Here is a 16664-nt window from a genome sequence, read left to right as displayed (position 1 = left end):
AACTATGGCAGCATAGGTATTCCCTGGTACTAAGCACAATTCAGCAGGAAACAGCCCCTAATTTTTGCTTCATTAGTCTGTACAGAGGGATCCCATAAAAACGAGTGGCAGCAATAGTATTTCCCTGTACTGAGCACAATTCAGCAGGAACAGTCCCCTAAGTTTGCTCATAGTGGTTACCGAGAGATCCATAAACTATGGCAGCATCCATTCCATACTAAGCACAATTTCAGCCAGGAACAGTCCTAGTTTGCTCATAGTCTGTAAGAGAGATCCCATATAAACTATGGCAGCATCAATATTCCAGTAACTGAAGCACTAATTAAGTAGACAGTCCCTACGTTTCTCATAGTCCTTGTCAGAGAGATCCATAAAACTATGGCAGCATCAATATTCCCAGTACTAAGGCACAATAAGAGGAAAAAGGTCCCTACGTTTGCTCATAGTCTGTACCAAAGAGATCTCCATAAAACTATGACAGCATAGGTATTCTCTGTACTAAGCACAATTTCAGCAGGAACAGTCCCTACGTTTGCTCATAGTCTGTACAGAGAGATCCCATAAAACTATGGCAGCATAGGTATTCCCTGTACTAAGCAACAATTCAGCAGGAACAGCCCCTAGTTTGCCTCATAGTCTGTACAGAGAGATCCCATAAAACTATGGCAGCATAGGTATTCCCTGTACTAAGCACAATTCAGCAGGAACAGTCCCCTAAGTTTGCTCATAGTCTGTACAGAGAGATCCCATAAAACTATGGCAGCATAATATTCCCAGTACTAAGCACAATTCAGCAGGAACAGTCCCCCTACGTTTGCTCATAGTCTGTACAGAGAGATCCCATAAACTATGGCAGCATAGGTATTCCCCTGTACTAAGCACAATTCAGCAGGAACAGCCCCTACGTTTGCTCATAGTCTGTACAGAGAGATCCCATAAAACTATGGCAGCATCAGGTATTCCCTGTACTAGCACAATTCAGCAGGAACAGTCCCCTAGTTTGCTCATAGTCTGTACAGAGAGATCCCATAAAACTATGGCAGCATCAGGTATTCCCTGTACTAAGCACAATTCAGCAGGAACAGCCCCTAAGTTTGCTCATAGTCTGTACAGAGAGATCCCATAAAACTATGGCAGCATAGGTATCCCTGTACTACGCAATTCAGGCAGGAACAGTCCCCTAAGTTTGCTCATAGTTCTGTACAGAGAGATCCCATAAAACTAAGGCAGCATAGGTATTCCCCTGTACTAAGCACAATTCAGCAGAAACAGTCCCTAAGTTTGCCTCATAGTCTGTACAGAGAGATCCCATAAAGCTATGGCAGCATCAGGCTATTCCCATGTACTAAGCACAATTCAGGCAGGAACAGTCCCTACGTTTGCCTCATAGTCTCGTACGAGAGATCCCATAAAACTATGGCAGCATAGGTATTCCCTGTACTAAGCACAATTCAGCAGGAACAGTCCCCTACGTTTGCTCATAGTCTGTACAGAGAGATCCCATAAAATATGGCAGCATCAGGTATTCCCTAGTACTAAGGCACAATTCAGCAGGAACAGTCCCCTACGTTTGCTCATAGTCTGTACAGAGAGATCCCATAAAACTATGGCAGCATCAATATTCCCTGTACTAAGCACAATTCAGCAGGAACAGTCCCCTAAGTTTGCTCATAGTCTGTACAGAGAGATCCATAAAACTATGCAGCATAGTATTCCTGTACTAAGCACAATTCAGCAGGAACAGTCCCCAAGTTTGCCATAGTCTGCACAGAGAGATCCATAAAATGTGGCAGGAGCAATAGGTATTGCTGTACAAAGCACAATCAGCAGGACAGTTTTCTAAAGTTTTGCCTCATTAGTCCTGTATAGAGAGATCGCATAGAAACTATGGCAGCAATAAGGTATTCCCTGTACTAAGGCAATTCAGCAGGAACAGTCCCTAAGTTTGCTCATAGTCTTGTACAGAGGAGTCCAATAAAACTATAGGTCAGCATAGGTATTCCCTGTACTAAGCCAATTCAAGCAGGAAACAGCCCCTAAGTTTCCTCATAGTCTGTAAGCAGGAGAGATCCACGAACTATGGCAAGCATCAATATTCCCCAGTATAAGCACAATTAGTAGGACAGTCCCTACGTTTGCTCATGTCTGTACAGAGATCCATAAAACTATGGCAGCATCATGATTCATCAGTAATAAGCACAATTAAGCAGGAACAGTCACTACGTTTTGTCATACTCTGGTTACAGAGATCCCATAAAACTATGGCAGCATAGGTATTCCCTGTACTAAGCACAATTCAGCAGGAAAAGTCCCCTAAGTTTGCCTCATAGTCTGTACAGAGAGATCCCATAAAACTATGGCAGCATCAATATTCCCAGTACTAAGCACAATTCAGCAGGAACAGTCCCCTAAGTTTGCTCATAGTCTGTACAGAGAGATCCCATAAAACTATGGCAGCATCAGGTATTCCCTGTACTAAGGCACAATTCAGCAGGAACAGTCCCCTAAGTTTGCTCATAGTCTGTACAGAGAGATCCCATAAAACTATGGCAGCATCAATATTCCCAGTACTAAGCACAATTCAAGCAGGAACAGTCCCCTACGTTTGCTCATAGTCTGTACAAAGAGATCCCATAAAACTATGGCAGCATAATATTCCCTAGTACTAAGCACAATTCAGCAGGAACAGTCCCCTACGTTTGCTCATAGTCTGTACAGAGAGATCCCATAAAAACTATGGCAGCATAGTTAGCAAATTAAGCAGGAACAGTCCCTAGTGTGCTTTGTACAAGAGATCCCATAAAACTATGGCAGCATAGGTATTCCTCTGTACTAAGCACAATTCAGCAGGAACAGTCCCCTAAGTTTGCTCATAGTCTGTACAGAGAGATCCCATAAAACTATGGCAGCATAGGTATTCCCTGAACTAAGCAGAATTCAGCAGGAACAGTCCCTAAGTTTGCTCAAAGTCTGTACAGAGAGATCCCATAAAACTATGGCAGCATAGATATTCCCCTGTACTAAGTACAATTCAGCAGGAACAGTCCCCAGAGTTAAGGGACCCCTTAGGGGTTAGTGACTTGATATAGTGATTGCAGTGTTAGACTTGCATAAAGCTCCCTTGTAATCACATATTTCCTACTATAGAGTGACAGCCCCTATATGCTTTTTCTTTTAACCCTTTCCAAGCCAGCCATAGACCTGGTGAATAGTAGATTGTACAATCTATGGCACAGAAAGCTGTTCAGAAGCAGCTCAGAGGGGTCCAACTCTGACATCACAATCCAGTTCCCCCTCCCACATTGTTTGGAGAGAAAATATTCCCACAAGGCACAAGCCGTGAATGAGCAACTTCAGGAGGGACCCGGGGGCAACAGCTGGGGGGCGGCTCTGGTCCTTGGAGACAATGTTTTACCAGCTGGGGGTGTAAGTTATTTACAAAGCAAGAAATCTCCCACCGGGGAGTTATAAACAGTTAAAGCACCTCGCTATAAAGTCATTGGGAAACTACAGGTTAATCCCATTATTTACAATAGGGAGAGAAAACACTGCCCCCTGCTGGGAGCCTCATATACAAGTATATAACGTTTATTGTAGAAAGAATAATAATCCCTATACAGAGGTACAAAATCTTCATTATAAAACATCCATGTACAAACATGAGCGTCACAAATCTCACACGGAGATTAGACGGTTAAAAGATTCAGGGGGGTCTCATACACCCCAAAGAAATCTCCCATACTTCCAGTATCCAGAAGTATTAATAGCTGCCTGAATATACTGTATATATACACACTGAGTCCAACCCTAATGAGGAGGATTTGGGTTCACAGGATAAAGGGGAAGTATAAATAATAGCTTAATAAATGCTAACAAAGGCTCCCCCCCCTTTATTTAGAGGCACCCTCTGCATATTGAGGCACAACGTGGCGTGTACAGTAAACCCCATGCATTTAATATTACACATATTACAGTCTGCCCCATGGGATCCACTTCTTTAAAGGGCCAGTGCTGCTTTACATTAACCATAAGTATGTTATAGAAAGTCCTCTTCTTAGCAACCTTTCAACTGGTCTTCTGCTTCTTATCAGAGTCCCAACGGGGTCACCGACCCCAGCAGCTTTGTGAGGCTAAATGGTCATTGTCCCTATTCACCTTCCAGCCACTCATTAAAACCGATGGGCGGTTGTTAAGGATAAGCAGTACCCTAGCAACCAGATAGCTGCTGAAATGTCAAACTGTAGTCACTGCACAAAAATAATCAAAACAACCCTAAATTAAAGACCAATTGCAATTTGTGTCAGAGTAGTACTCTTTACATCATGTAAAACTGATAAGGGGGCTATTCTAAGAAAAGAAAAGAGGCTGATGTTCTTCTGCTTAGGAATAAAATTAGAAACCTTTCTCACATCTTTCCTAAGCAGAAGAACATCAGCCTCTTTCTTTCTCCTGACAACTTCCTTGACTACTTGCTGGTCAGACTGGTGGGAAAATGACCAGCAGGTGGCGCTGTTGTAACAAAATTCATTCATATTAACAGTACGTCTCCCTTAATATCCTGGAATAAAAACAAAATAAATAATGAATGTAAATTTCAAACGTGCTTAGAATAGCCCCCTCATCCGTTTTACAATCACTTATTTTAAAGGTTTACTTATCCTTTAAACACATTATTAATCTAAAATCTCAAGCTCTCTTCTGCCCCCTGCTGGAGGCTGGGTTACTGCATAGTTGGGATGAAGGAATTGGGGCACAAAGAAAATCTCATATTTACATGTTCAAAAATATTCTCCCTTCCACAGAAATGCATAGACGTCATTAGCAAATAGAAATAGCGGCATTCACATCAGTTTTATACATATACAATATAAACAAAATACTAGCAAATAGATTATATACACGAGTCGGCTCATCTAGTCAATATGAGGCAGAAAAACAAACCGTTTCCTAAATGCACAATCTCTTGCGGGGGGAGGGGGTGCAGTCTGAGGACAAGAGTAGGCGGCCGGGAGTCATAATACATACGTTAAATATATTATATATCTACATACAGTAAAAAAACTGGCATCAACAGGAAGGAAAAAAATAAAAAGTTAAAAAAAAAAAATGCTGACCTTTTCCAGTAGGCGGGGTGTAGGAAAGAGAAGCCGGAGTCGGTGCTGGATGCAGAGTTCAGTGTCGGTGTCAGTATGGGAGTGATTGCTGCAGGACAAGGAATGCTCTGGGGAGGTGCTCGATGCTCCACAGTCTGCGGGATACACAGACAAACACTAAATCATTTGCAACTTAACACAATTAGAAGTCCTGTTGGCTGATAGTGGGGGACTGGCTCTTAAGGTCCCATAGACGCAAAGATTTTTCTTGCCAAACAACCGATTTGGCGAAGTCCGACCAATCCTTCGAAATTATCTTGCGCTCAGTGGGATTCGAACGATCGTACATCTTACGATTTTTCGTCCGACATCGGTCAGAAAATTGATCGGCCAGGTAAAAAAATCTTGATGGGTCCCAGTACAATGTATCTATGTCTGCAGGGCCAAGCAGGCAGCTCCCCTCAGTTTTCGCCCGAAACGGTATTTTTAGTTGATGGACACGTCGTACATTTAAACAATCGTTTCAAAATATTAGTGGTCTCACGATAACGATTGGATCTTTTAAAAATCTTTACATCTATGGGCAGCTTTACTTACATAGACTTGAGATACCGCTCTTCAGCTCCGCCACCTGCTTGCTTTGATGCCTTCGCGAGGCAAAGGGTCGGATCTTTTTGGGACGTATCCTCATTGCTTTCAGGTTGGGCCCTCCTCGGGCATCGACCACCTGTGAATACAGTGAGAATCAGGGGCTGCTCCATAATATTATGTTCTGGGCACACAATAAGCTATACCCTCATACTGTACTGTCTAAGGGAATCAATATGGCACCTCCTCCTCCCATATGTATAAATACAAATATACAGAGAAGGAATGTTCTGGGCACACAATAAGCTATACCCTCATACTGTACTGTCTAAGGGAATCAATATGGCACCTCCTCCTCCCATATGTATAAATACAAATATACAGAGAAGGAATGTTCTTTCCTGTATAAACTCTTTGGACTCTTTCAAAAACTTGCAGAATTTATCACAAGCACCAGCGCCACCTAGAGGCTGTTTCTGTCCTGATGTTAAGTCTACAGGTCAGATGATATAGTTGTTTTGGATGTTATTGCCTAATCCAAAGGCTCTCCCCAAGGCAGCCAATGGGGGTACAGCTGTCAGGGGCCCTGTGGAAAAGGGGGGAAAGAGGGCCCGGTAAACTTAGTAGTATGGGGCCCTATGATTACCAATTCTTATCCTGCCAGTCCTTTAATAAATATAGTTCAGTAGTCAGCCCCATCACAGATTCCTAAACTATTGGGACCTGACAGGGGGCAGGACTTCCCAGTACCCCAATAGTCTAACCCTGGCTCAGCCAATCAACTGCCAGACTGTGACCCAATACAACGACTGACAGCAAAGAATAAAACGTTTTCAGAAGCTGCAAAGCCTCCTATTCCCCAAAATCGGCTCAATTCAAACAGTTTCAGGCTTTAAAATGCACTTTTCAAACAACATAAAAAAGTTACTTGAGCTCTTGAACTGCGAGTTGATCAGTAACTTTAACCATGACGGAAACAGCGGGGGAATGAGGCTTCCAACTGCCCATTGAGTTTGGCGTCACTGCGATCCATGGAGTTTAATAGCAAATCTGACTCTCAGACTACTTGATCCTTGGCAACTGGGTCAGGAGCGTCATCAAGGTTAAACATTGGCAGGGAGCAATTTTCTTTCATTCTGCAAAAAAAAAAGAATAAAGTTTTGGTTAACTTCCCCTTTAAACGTCATAACGTGATATTCTTAGTTTTTATTTTTTATTATTTGTGGTTTTTGAGTTATTTAGCTTTTTATTCAGCAGCTCTCCAGTTTGCAATTTCAGCCATCTGGTTTCCATGGTCCAAATTCCCCTAACAACCATGCACTGATTTGAATAAGAGACTGAAATATGAATTGGAGAGGCCTGAATAGAAAGACAAAAAATAAAAAGTAGCAATAACAATACATTTGTAGCCTTACTGTGCATTTGTTTTTAGACAGGGTCAGTGACCCCCCCCCATTTGAAAGAAAAAGGAAATCCAAAAAAACCATTAAAAAAACATTAAATGCATTTTTTTCCCGCCTAGTGAAATCAGAAATCCCAGTTTGAATATTTCAGCTTGGTCGAAGGTTTTACGGACAGAAACAAGAGAACAAAATGGTTAAAAATGCACCAAAATTGCACTATTATCCCCAAAATAATATACAAAAGGTATTACGCAGCGAATACGCTATTCACAATGGCGATAAAATATCTTTCTGTGCAAAAAAAAAAAAAGAGGCGACGCGATAAGAACAAAAAAAAAAGAAAAACAAATAGTGTAAGTGCGCATACGTGTACAACCGGCAGAATTGCGTGTTATGTGCGCGTGCAGGTGTGTAAATAAATAAGTGTGTATTAATTATTAATTCATTATGAGTAACAAGTGGGTGTAGCTGTATAAAACTGGACAGCTTCAGGACAAAAATGAAAATAATTCAAAAATGCTGATAATGTAAATGAAAAGATCACTGTGTACAGCAAAGAGTTAATTTAAAGGGCAATTACCTATAACGCAGTTCCAAGAGGTCCCGCTCCAAACTGAGAACTAAGAGTGTTGGGATGTTTTATACCAATGTCACTTGTTCTTCTCTGGCTGAGACCCCGAAAAAGAATCTTCTCCTGCAGCCGAAAATCCCTTCTGTGTCCTCCAATATCTTCTCTTGTCCCCAATATTCCCATCTGCAACTTTACAGCCACCTCCCCCTCACCTGCTCCACGTGCAGCTCCTGCTCCTCGGCGATGGGCGGGGCTTACTGATATCAACCAACCAGCGCCATAGTGAGGCTTGGAACACAATGTGGGAATTCCAGCGTTGCTAGGCAGCAGTGTATAGAACAGTTGCCCTGGAATCTTCAGCTGGCCGGTAGTCCAGAGAGGAGGAGGAACAGATAGGGAAGGCTCTGGGGAAAGGCAGAGAGAGACAGGGAATGAGAGGGATGTTTTCTTATGGTATATTAGTTTATAGTCTGCCCACTTTTTATTTTATAGGGACTTTCACCCCCTGTTGGAGAATGTCAAGGATTTATTATACATTTCTTTTATTTATTAATGTCCTGCCAAAGACTGAGCATTCTGGGAGTTGTAGTTCATAAACAACTTAAAGTGCAATGTCCTTGTGACCCTCCCCCCAGGCTTCCCTCAATGCCTGCACCCCTGTAGTACTAACTCCTACCCTACTCACATCTTCTCTCATTCCCAGAGACTATTATCCACTGTTACTATAGGCACCATCTCTCCCTACTATACCTGCTATCCCACAGTCACACTCCCTTCCCAGAGACTATTATCCACTGTTACTATAGACACCATCTCTCCCTACTATACCTGCTATTCCACAGTCACAGTCCCTTCCCAGAGACTATTATCCACTGTTACTATAGGCACCATCTCTCCCTACTATACCTGCTATCCCACAGTCACACTCCCTTCCCAGAGACTATTATACCACTGTTACTATAGGCACCATCTCTGCCTACTATACCTGCTATCCCACAGTCACACTCCCTTCCCAGAGACTATTATACCACTGTTACTATAGGCACCATCTCTGCCTACTATACCTGCTATCCCACAGTCACACTCCCTTCCCAGAGACTATTATCCACTGTTACTATAGGCACCATCTCTCCCTACTATACCTGCTATCCCATAGTCACACTCCCTTCCCAGAGACTATTATCCCACTGTTACTATAGACACCATCTCTCCCTACTATACCTGCTATCCCACAGTCACACTCCCTTCCCAGAGACTATTATCCACTGTTACTATAGGCATCATCTCTCCCTACTATACCTGCTATCCCACAGTCACACTCCCTTCCCAGAGACTATTATCCACTGTTACTATAGGCATCATCTCTCCCTACTATACCTGCTATCCCACAGTCACACTCCCTTCCCAGAGACTATTATCCACTGTTACTATAGACACCATCTCTCTCTACTATACCTGCTATCCCACAGTCACACTCCCTTCCCAGAGACTATTATCCACTGTTACTATAGACACCATCTCTCCCTACTATACCTGCTATCCCACAGTCACACTCCCTTCCCAGAGACTATTATCCCACTGTTACTATAGGCACCTTCTCCCCCTACTATACCTGCTATCCCACAGTCACACTCCCTTCCCAGAGACTATTATCCACTGTTACTACAGACACATCTCTCCCTACTATACCTGCTATCCCACAGTCACACTCCCTTCCCAGAGACTATTATCCACTGTTACTATAGGCACCAATTTGGAGTAACTTGGGGGCCGTAGGTAGATACTCACATGAGCAAAGTGGCCTGTTATTCTTTGAGAATCAGAGACCCCAGAACACTGTGACAGACCTACATCTCACTGACCCCCAACTCACCGACCCAACACACAAAGATCTTTTACTCCACTCATGGGGGAAAAATTTTCTAAAAAGTTTTTAAAAAGGGTCTGTTTCTTAAAACTGTCCTTTTTTCATAAAGTCGCCCTCCCTGCCATAATATCTAGACTTGTAAGGGTTTTTAGTTTATCAAAATTCACTGGAAAACAGAACTTTCCTCATTTTTCCTTCTAAAAGTTAAAAACTCACGGCTTTTTAATTCTTCCTTAGCTTGATGTCCATGTATTCACAACCTCTGTACTAATAAACTGAACCCTCTCTCTCCCTCCCTTTCACTCTAAAGCTGCCATAGACGCACAGATCCTATCGTACGAATCAAGGATTCGTATGATTTTCGGATCGTGTGGAGAGAGCCGACATCTTTCGTCCGGCGGAGATCGGTCGTTTGGTCGATCGGACAGGTTTGATTTTGACTCGACTGATCCTGCCGGAGCCCGTTGCGCATCATAATCGGATCTTCAGTCATACGGCAAAATGTTCAGATTACCCCCGATATAGTCATACTCGTCTAGTCTCGTCTCGAGAGAGATGGAGATAGATAGATAGAGACACACACACACACACATACACACACACATACACACACACATACACACACAGAGACACACACACACACACACACAAGGAGCAATATTGTGGAACAGAAGTGAAGAGATATAGAGAGATATTAGTGTAGCTGTACATTGTCACTGGCACTACCTCTATACCTTGCACTGTCTCCTTTCTCTTTGCACCTCTGTTCTGCCCCACAGGCTCAGTAGCACTGCTGCTCCCCCTCCCCCTTAACTGCCCAATTCAGGAACAGTAGGGTTTGCTGCTTGTTTGAAAGGATCTCATTGATGCTGTACTGTATTTGCACAGGTTATGATCAGAATTACTGTGAAAAAGAGAATGTATGATGATCTGTGGCAAAGCAGTGCTCCTATGTGTGCTGTACCCATGACTTTTCAGGGGCAAGAGCATGTGACAGATCTGTCTGTCTATCATCTGTCTGTCTGTCTGTCTATGGATCATACTCCCAAGGAAGTGGAACCCAAATGAAAGGAGGACCTATGTCGGGCCAATCCTTTCCCATCATCTATTGACGGTCATTTGGCAAAATGATACATAAGTTTGTACTGAAACTGGGGGCTCCAATATTATTTGGTGCAGCGGTTTGGGTAGTATTTGTGCTATCCTTGCACATATCTCATACTGAGGTTTGGTCCTGACTATTGACCAGTCATATTTGTTTCTACAATCGTTGACATACAGTACATCAGTATAAAGCAGACTCATCCATTGATGTCAAGGCTACAATATCTAAGGAAGAAGGAGATAGAGAGATGATAGAGAGAGAGATGATAGAGAGAGAGAGAGAGATGATAGAGAGAGAGAGAGAGAGAGAGAGAGATAGATAGATAGAGAGATAAATGATAGATAGATAGATAATAGATAGATAGAGAGATAAATGATAGATGGATAGATAGATAATAGATAGACAGACAGACAGACAGACAGATAGATAGATGGATAATGGATATATATATATATATATATATATATATATATATATATATATATATATATATATATATATATATATATATATATAGATAGATAGATAATGGATAGATGATTGAGATAGATATGTGATTGAGACAGATAGAGATATAGAGAGATGATGATAGATAGATAGACAGACAGACAGATAGATAATAGATAGATAGAGAGATACATGATAGATAGATAGATAGATAGATAGATAGATAGATAGATAGATAGATAATGGATATATATATAGATAATGGATAAATGATTGAGATAGATATGTGATTGAGACAGATAGAGAGATAGAGAGATAGAGAGATGATAGATAGATAGATAGATAAATGATAGATAGATAGATAATGGATATATATATAGATAGATAATGGATATATATATAGATAGATAATGGATAGATGATTGAGATAGATATGTGATTGAGACAGATAGAAAGAGAGAGACAGATAGATAGATAATAGACAGATAGATAGATAGATAATAGACAGATAGATAGATAGATGATAAAGATGGACTCACAGACTGACACACAGCACTAGATAGGGTAGTGATGGGCACAGAGGGACAGGTAAAAAGAGTGAAGGGAAGTAATGAAAAGCTGGATGGGGAGAGAGAAGAAGGGGATGGAGGAGGAGGAGGAGGAGGAGATAAAAGTCAGGGTAAAGGAGTAGAGGAGAGAAAGTATAATATAACACATCTATATGTTACAGGACAGCCATTGGCTGAACTAAAAGTGAATAAATACACGCTGGTATTGGAGCTTATGACTGAAATTCATCACTTCTCCGTTGTCATTACATTAAGCCACGTGCTACCACTAGAGTTGTACATCTAGACACATTACTTACATCTTTTCACATGTATATAAGTGAGAAAAAACCAGGTCCTCTGGTCTGTGTGCAGATAATTCGGTGTTTGCAGGACCAGAACTAGGGGTAGGCAGAGTAGGCGCTTGCCTAGGCTGCAATCACAGAGGGGCGCACTTTTCAGCAAGAGACTTTTTTAAATTTTGTGTTTAATGCTGATTTTATTTAGCCTTTAATAGTAAAATGGATTTATTGTGAGGGACAGCCACCTGCCCTTACCCCTTCTGGTGCTGCAGTGCATGATGTGAATATTAAACTGTTCTGCGCTTGCGATTGTTCTCTGCTTGTGATTGTTCTACGCTTGTGATTGTTCTGCGCTTGTGATTGTTCTGCGCTTGTGATTGTTCTCCGCTTGTGATTGTTCTCCGCTTGTGATTGTTCTCCGCTTGTGATTGTTCTCCGCTTGTGATTGTTCTCCGCTTGCGATTGTTCTCCGCTTGTGATTGTTCTGCGCTTGTGATTGTTCTGCGCTTGTGATTGTTCTCCGCTTGTGATTGTTCTCCGCTTGTGATTGTTCTCCGCTTGCGATTGTTCTGCGCTTGTGATTGTTCCCCGCTTGCGATTGTTCTGCGATTGTGATTGTTCTCCGCTTGCGATTGTTCTCCGCTTGTGCGCATCCACTCCCCCTCCTGATCTCCCCCCTCCGACGCTCCCTGATTAATACATGCTATTAATAATAATCATTTGCTAAGCCTTAGCTATACATCATCAGACCATCCTTGTGATGCTGGCTTCATTTGTTCTAATGCTGGGCCTCACACCTCACACTTTGTTGGTCATAGTATATGATTTACTTTCTATAGAATCTACTATGATGGTGCATTGAAGCTGCCCTGGCCTATGTGTTATATTGTGATGAATTCAACAAATACATTACATTAAATTCACTCTTTGTGTCTGGTGGTCTTCATTTTTTTTTAATCATTTAGGTTTTTGTTCAGCGTCTCTCCATTTCGTAATGTAAGCACCTACTTGGTTGCTAGGGGCCAATTTAACCTAACAACCAGGTATTGTTTTAAGTGGGAGATGAAATAGGAGTAAAAATAACATTTTATCTTCACAGAGTGCTACTGCCTTCTTTATTAAACCTTCCCTTCTTTATTTGATTTTCTTAAACTAAAAAGGTAAATTGGTAAGGTGGGAAATGGAGATATAAGAATACTGGGGGGGGGGGGCGCAGACTGAAGCACTTGCCTAGGGTGCCGAACTATCTTGGGCCGGCACTGGGTGTTTGCAAATAAAGCAGATTAGAGTGATTAGAGCAGCACAGGAGAAACTGTGATCATGGGGCCAGGGGAGATTGGCAAACACATTCCTTCCCCCCATAGTCACCGCTGCCTAATAGCCTGGGAAGGATGGGAAGATCAAGCAATTCTCTCAATGAAGCCCTAATGTCTGCACCATTAAACACAAGCGGCTACACCAACAGCGATTTATCTCCCTGGGATTTACCTGATCACAAATATAGGCCATGTTAAAAGACAGACTTTTAGTGTCAATTCAAGAATTTGGACTCAGTTTAAAAGGCCAATAAAGACTGTAATTTATGGATTATGTAGACTTTTTGAAAGGGAATTGGCTTCATAACTTCATTACTTATTTCAATGTGGTTCTAATTTCCTTCAGAGCACATGAGTGTGTGTGTGTGTGAGTGTGTGTGAGTGTGTGTGAGTGTGTGTGAGTGTGTGTGTGAGTGTGTGTGTGTGAGTGTGTGTGAGTGTGAATGTGTGTGAATGTGAGTGAGTGTGTGTGAGTGTGTGTGAGTGTGTGAGTGAGTGTGTGTGTGTGTGTGAGTGTGTGTGTGAGTGTGTGTGAGTGTGTGTGAGTGTGTGTGAGTGTGTGTGAGTGTGTGTGTGAGTGTGTGTGTGTGAGTGTGTGTGAGTGTGAATGTGTGTGAATGTGAGTGAGTGTGTGTGAGTGTGTGTGAGTGTGTGAGTGAGTGTGTGTGTGTGTGTGAGTGTGTGTGTGAGTGTGTGTGAGTGTGTGTGAGTGTGTGTGTGAGTGTGTGTGTGTGAGTGTGTGTGAGTGTGAATGTGTGTGAATGTGAGTGAGTGTGTGTGAATGTGAGTGAGTGTGTGTGTGTGTGTGTGTGTGTGTGAGTGTGTGTGTGTGTGTGTGTGTGAGTGTGTGTGTGAGTGAGTGTGAGTGTGCTTGAGCTTTCTCTTTTGTTTCAGGGGAAATGATTCACATTGCTACTATAGTATTCATTACAGAATGAGTAGGGCTGGTTTTGCTTTAATTTGGGAAATAGGCAACAATGATTTCTGAACAACAGATATATGCACCTGCCTATACACACACACAATTACTCACATATATCAGTATGTTTGTACACATCCTCTGCTGTACGGTCATTTAAATGGATAGTGTGGGGGGCACAATATAATTGGCTACTGAAATCAGAATAAAGTGTCGTTTTGTTCCTGATGACAATATGTACTTGATAATAATGTAGAAAAGGTAAAAAAAACTACAAGATTTGCTTTACTTTTTAAGTTCCAGAAACGTTCTTGTGCTTCCAAGTAGTGTTTCCCTTCTGGCATAATGAGCAGTCGATTTAATGTGTCCGATTCAGATATTCTAAAGTTTTAGGCATCAGTTTAGTATTCCTTAAAGAGAATACACAGAATTTATACCTTTCAGCAACCACATTTACTCTTGGCACAGAAAAGTTCTTTATAGCAGTAAGAGCAGTTTCATCGTCTCATCAGCTAATGGTAATGTATAGAATATACGCTGTCCCTCTGCTCCCAGGCAGTGAATAAGTAAAGCTTTCTAGCGACACAAATCTCCCCTTACTCAGCAGCAATAATGTCATTTTCAAACATACGGATCCAAGCAGTAAAAGGTATGGTAGGCTCACCAGGGTTTGGAAGAGAAGGTGCAGGCTGCTGCAGAGGTAGAAGAGCCATCCTTGTCATCATTTGTTATGTTTTGGCAGCCGAGGATGAGGAGAGTATAACAGTGCTTTATTAGCAGAGTCATACAGCCATTACACAACAGTAACTTTCACTTTTAAGCTGTCAGGAAATATGCACAGTATAAGTCTGAGCACAGTGTCATCTACAGGCCATTTGTATAAACACCACACTAGGATCGTTTTAAAGAACCCCAAATAACTAGTGGCAATGATGATGATTATTATTATTAATGCCACTATAATTTAAAATGATCAGTGATTGCCCTAGAGATAAAAAAGTGCTTTGTGGCTATCCGAGCAAATGTGAATACAAATACTTCTTAATAAACAGCACTTAACCATTTGATGACCCAGCCCCTAGCAAATCGCTATCTCCCATTATTTAAAGCACTGCAAAGACTTAGCTCTGCACAATTGTTTGATTTTATTTTTTAGCTTAAAAGCGGCTTTTTAAATATTTATTGGGGAATTTATTGGGGTGGCGTGCAATTTAAATCCATCCCTCACTTCAACTACTCTTTCTTTGTATCGCAATCCTGCACTGGAATTCTAAGGGGGCCGACGATTTGTGTGTTTTGAGGCTTAGTTCAGCTCCTCAACAGCATAGGGCAAAGTTTAACAACCAAAGCCACAGTCCCGGTTTCTCGGTCTCCTTCAGCTTTGTGGTGTCCTAGGGATAGAAAACATCAGGCAGTAGTTTATGGGACATCTCCACCTTCTTGTTTTTCATTCTTCCTACTATTTTCTTGAACTGAGTGGATTGGGAAATAATTTATCCGTTATTTAATCTTTTAAGGTTACTGATCAAGTCGTTCATCAATTGGGGATCTCGATTCTTTTCAAATGAATCATGTACTAGCACTGCACTTTAATGATTGGAATTAACTTGTCGATGAATTAATTATCACTGGGTACTTAATTAATTTTTAGTAATTCATTTTAATTCATTTAAGGTATAGAATTGATGCATATTTCGTATTTATTTAATGGCATGAAGCACTTTAACCTATCATTCAGGGGCAATCTATATTTCGATTGTACATTCCTTTAAGGTTGGTAGGGTGGTGTTGTACAACTACAAGTCTACGATTCCCTTATTTTGTTTGGTCTTGGAAGTGACAATGCAGTAACCTTAGGTTCATCTCTGTGATAATAGCGGGTGCTTTTCTCTTTCTCTTTCAAATTAACATATATGATCATACTGATTTTTTATTCAGACCTCAGCTATTATCTAAAGGGTAGATTATAAGTAAACATTCAAGGGTATCCTCCTGTTGTTATTTGAATAGTTTTCAAATGGGGGTCACTGACCCCATCTAAAAACAAATGCTCCGTAAAGTTACAAATGATCTATTATTGCTCTTTTCTTATTACTCCTCTTTCTATTCAGCCCCTCCCCTATTCATATCCCAGTCTCTTATACAAATAAGTCAATGGTTGCTAGGGGAATTTAGACCCTAGCAACCAGATTTTGGAAACTGCAAACTGGAGAGCTGCTGAATAAAAAGCTGCTGAATAACTCAAAAACCACAAATAAAAAATTGAAAACCAATGGCAAATTGTCTCTTCATCATACTAACAGTTAACTCAAAGGTGAACAACCCCTTTAAGTTAACTTTTAGTATGATATATTGGTTTTCATTTTTTATTATTTGTGGTTTTTGAGTCATTTAGCTTTTTATTCAGCAGCTCTCCAGTTTGCAGTTTCCATAATCTGGTTGCTAGGGTCCAAATTACCCTAGCAACCATACATTGATTTGATTAAGAGACTGGAATATGAGGGA

At 41.3% G+C, this 16664-nt stretch overlaps 1 protein-coding gene and 2 long non-coding RNA genes across 3 annotated transcripts in view; 1 reads left to right on the top strand and 2 right to left on the bottom strand.

Annotated features, from left to right (window-relative positions):
- Nucleotides 1-16664, top strand: part of LOC108705915 (WD repeat-containing protein 91-like) — a 123594-nt gene that overhangs the window by 81718 nt on the left and 25212 nt on the right. The window lies entirely within an intron of this gene.
- On the bottom strand, nucleotides 3573-14579 carry LOC121401023. The gene is made up of 6 exons (XR_005966036.1): nucleotides 14449-14579; nucleotides 7665-8059; nucleotides 6610-6817; nucleotides 5691-5820; nucleotides 5115-5248; nucleotides 3573-4247 (listed from the first exon to the last, which is right to left on the bottom strand). It is a non-coding gene; the product is annotated as an uncharacterized LOC121401023 (long non-coding RNA).
- Nucleotides 15286-16664, bottom strand: part of LOC121401060 — a 1758-nt gene continuing 379 nt past the window's right edge. The window contains exon 2 of the long non-coding RNA XR_005966089.1: nucleotides 15286-15550. This is a non-coding gene — a long non-coding RNA (uncharacterized LOC121401060). The remainder of the gene's footprint in view (nucleotides 15551-16664) is intronic.

This window comes from Xenopus laevis, chromosome 3L, assembly GCF_017654675.1.
Source record: "Xenopus laevis strain J_2021 chromosome 3L, Xenopus_laevis_v10.1, whole genome shotgun sequence".
Taxonomy (NCBI): Eukaryota; Metazoa; Chordata; class Amphibia; order Anura; family Pipidae; genus Xenopus; species Xenopus laevis.
This window is presented reverse-complemented; position numbering and strand designations above follow the sequence as displayed.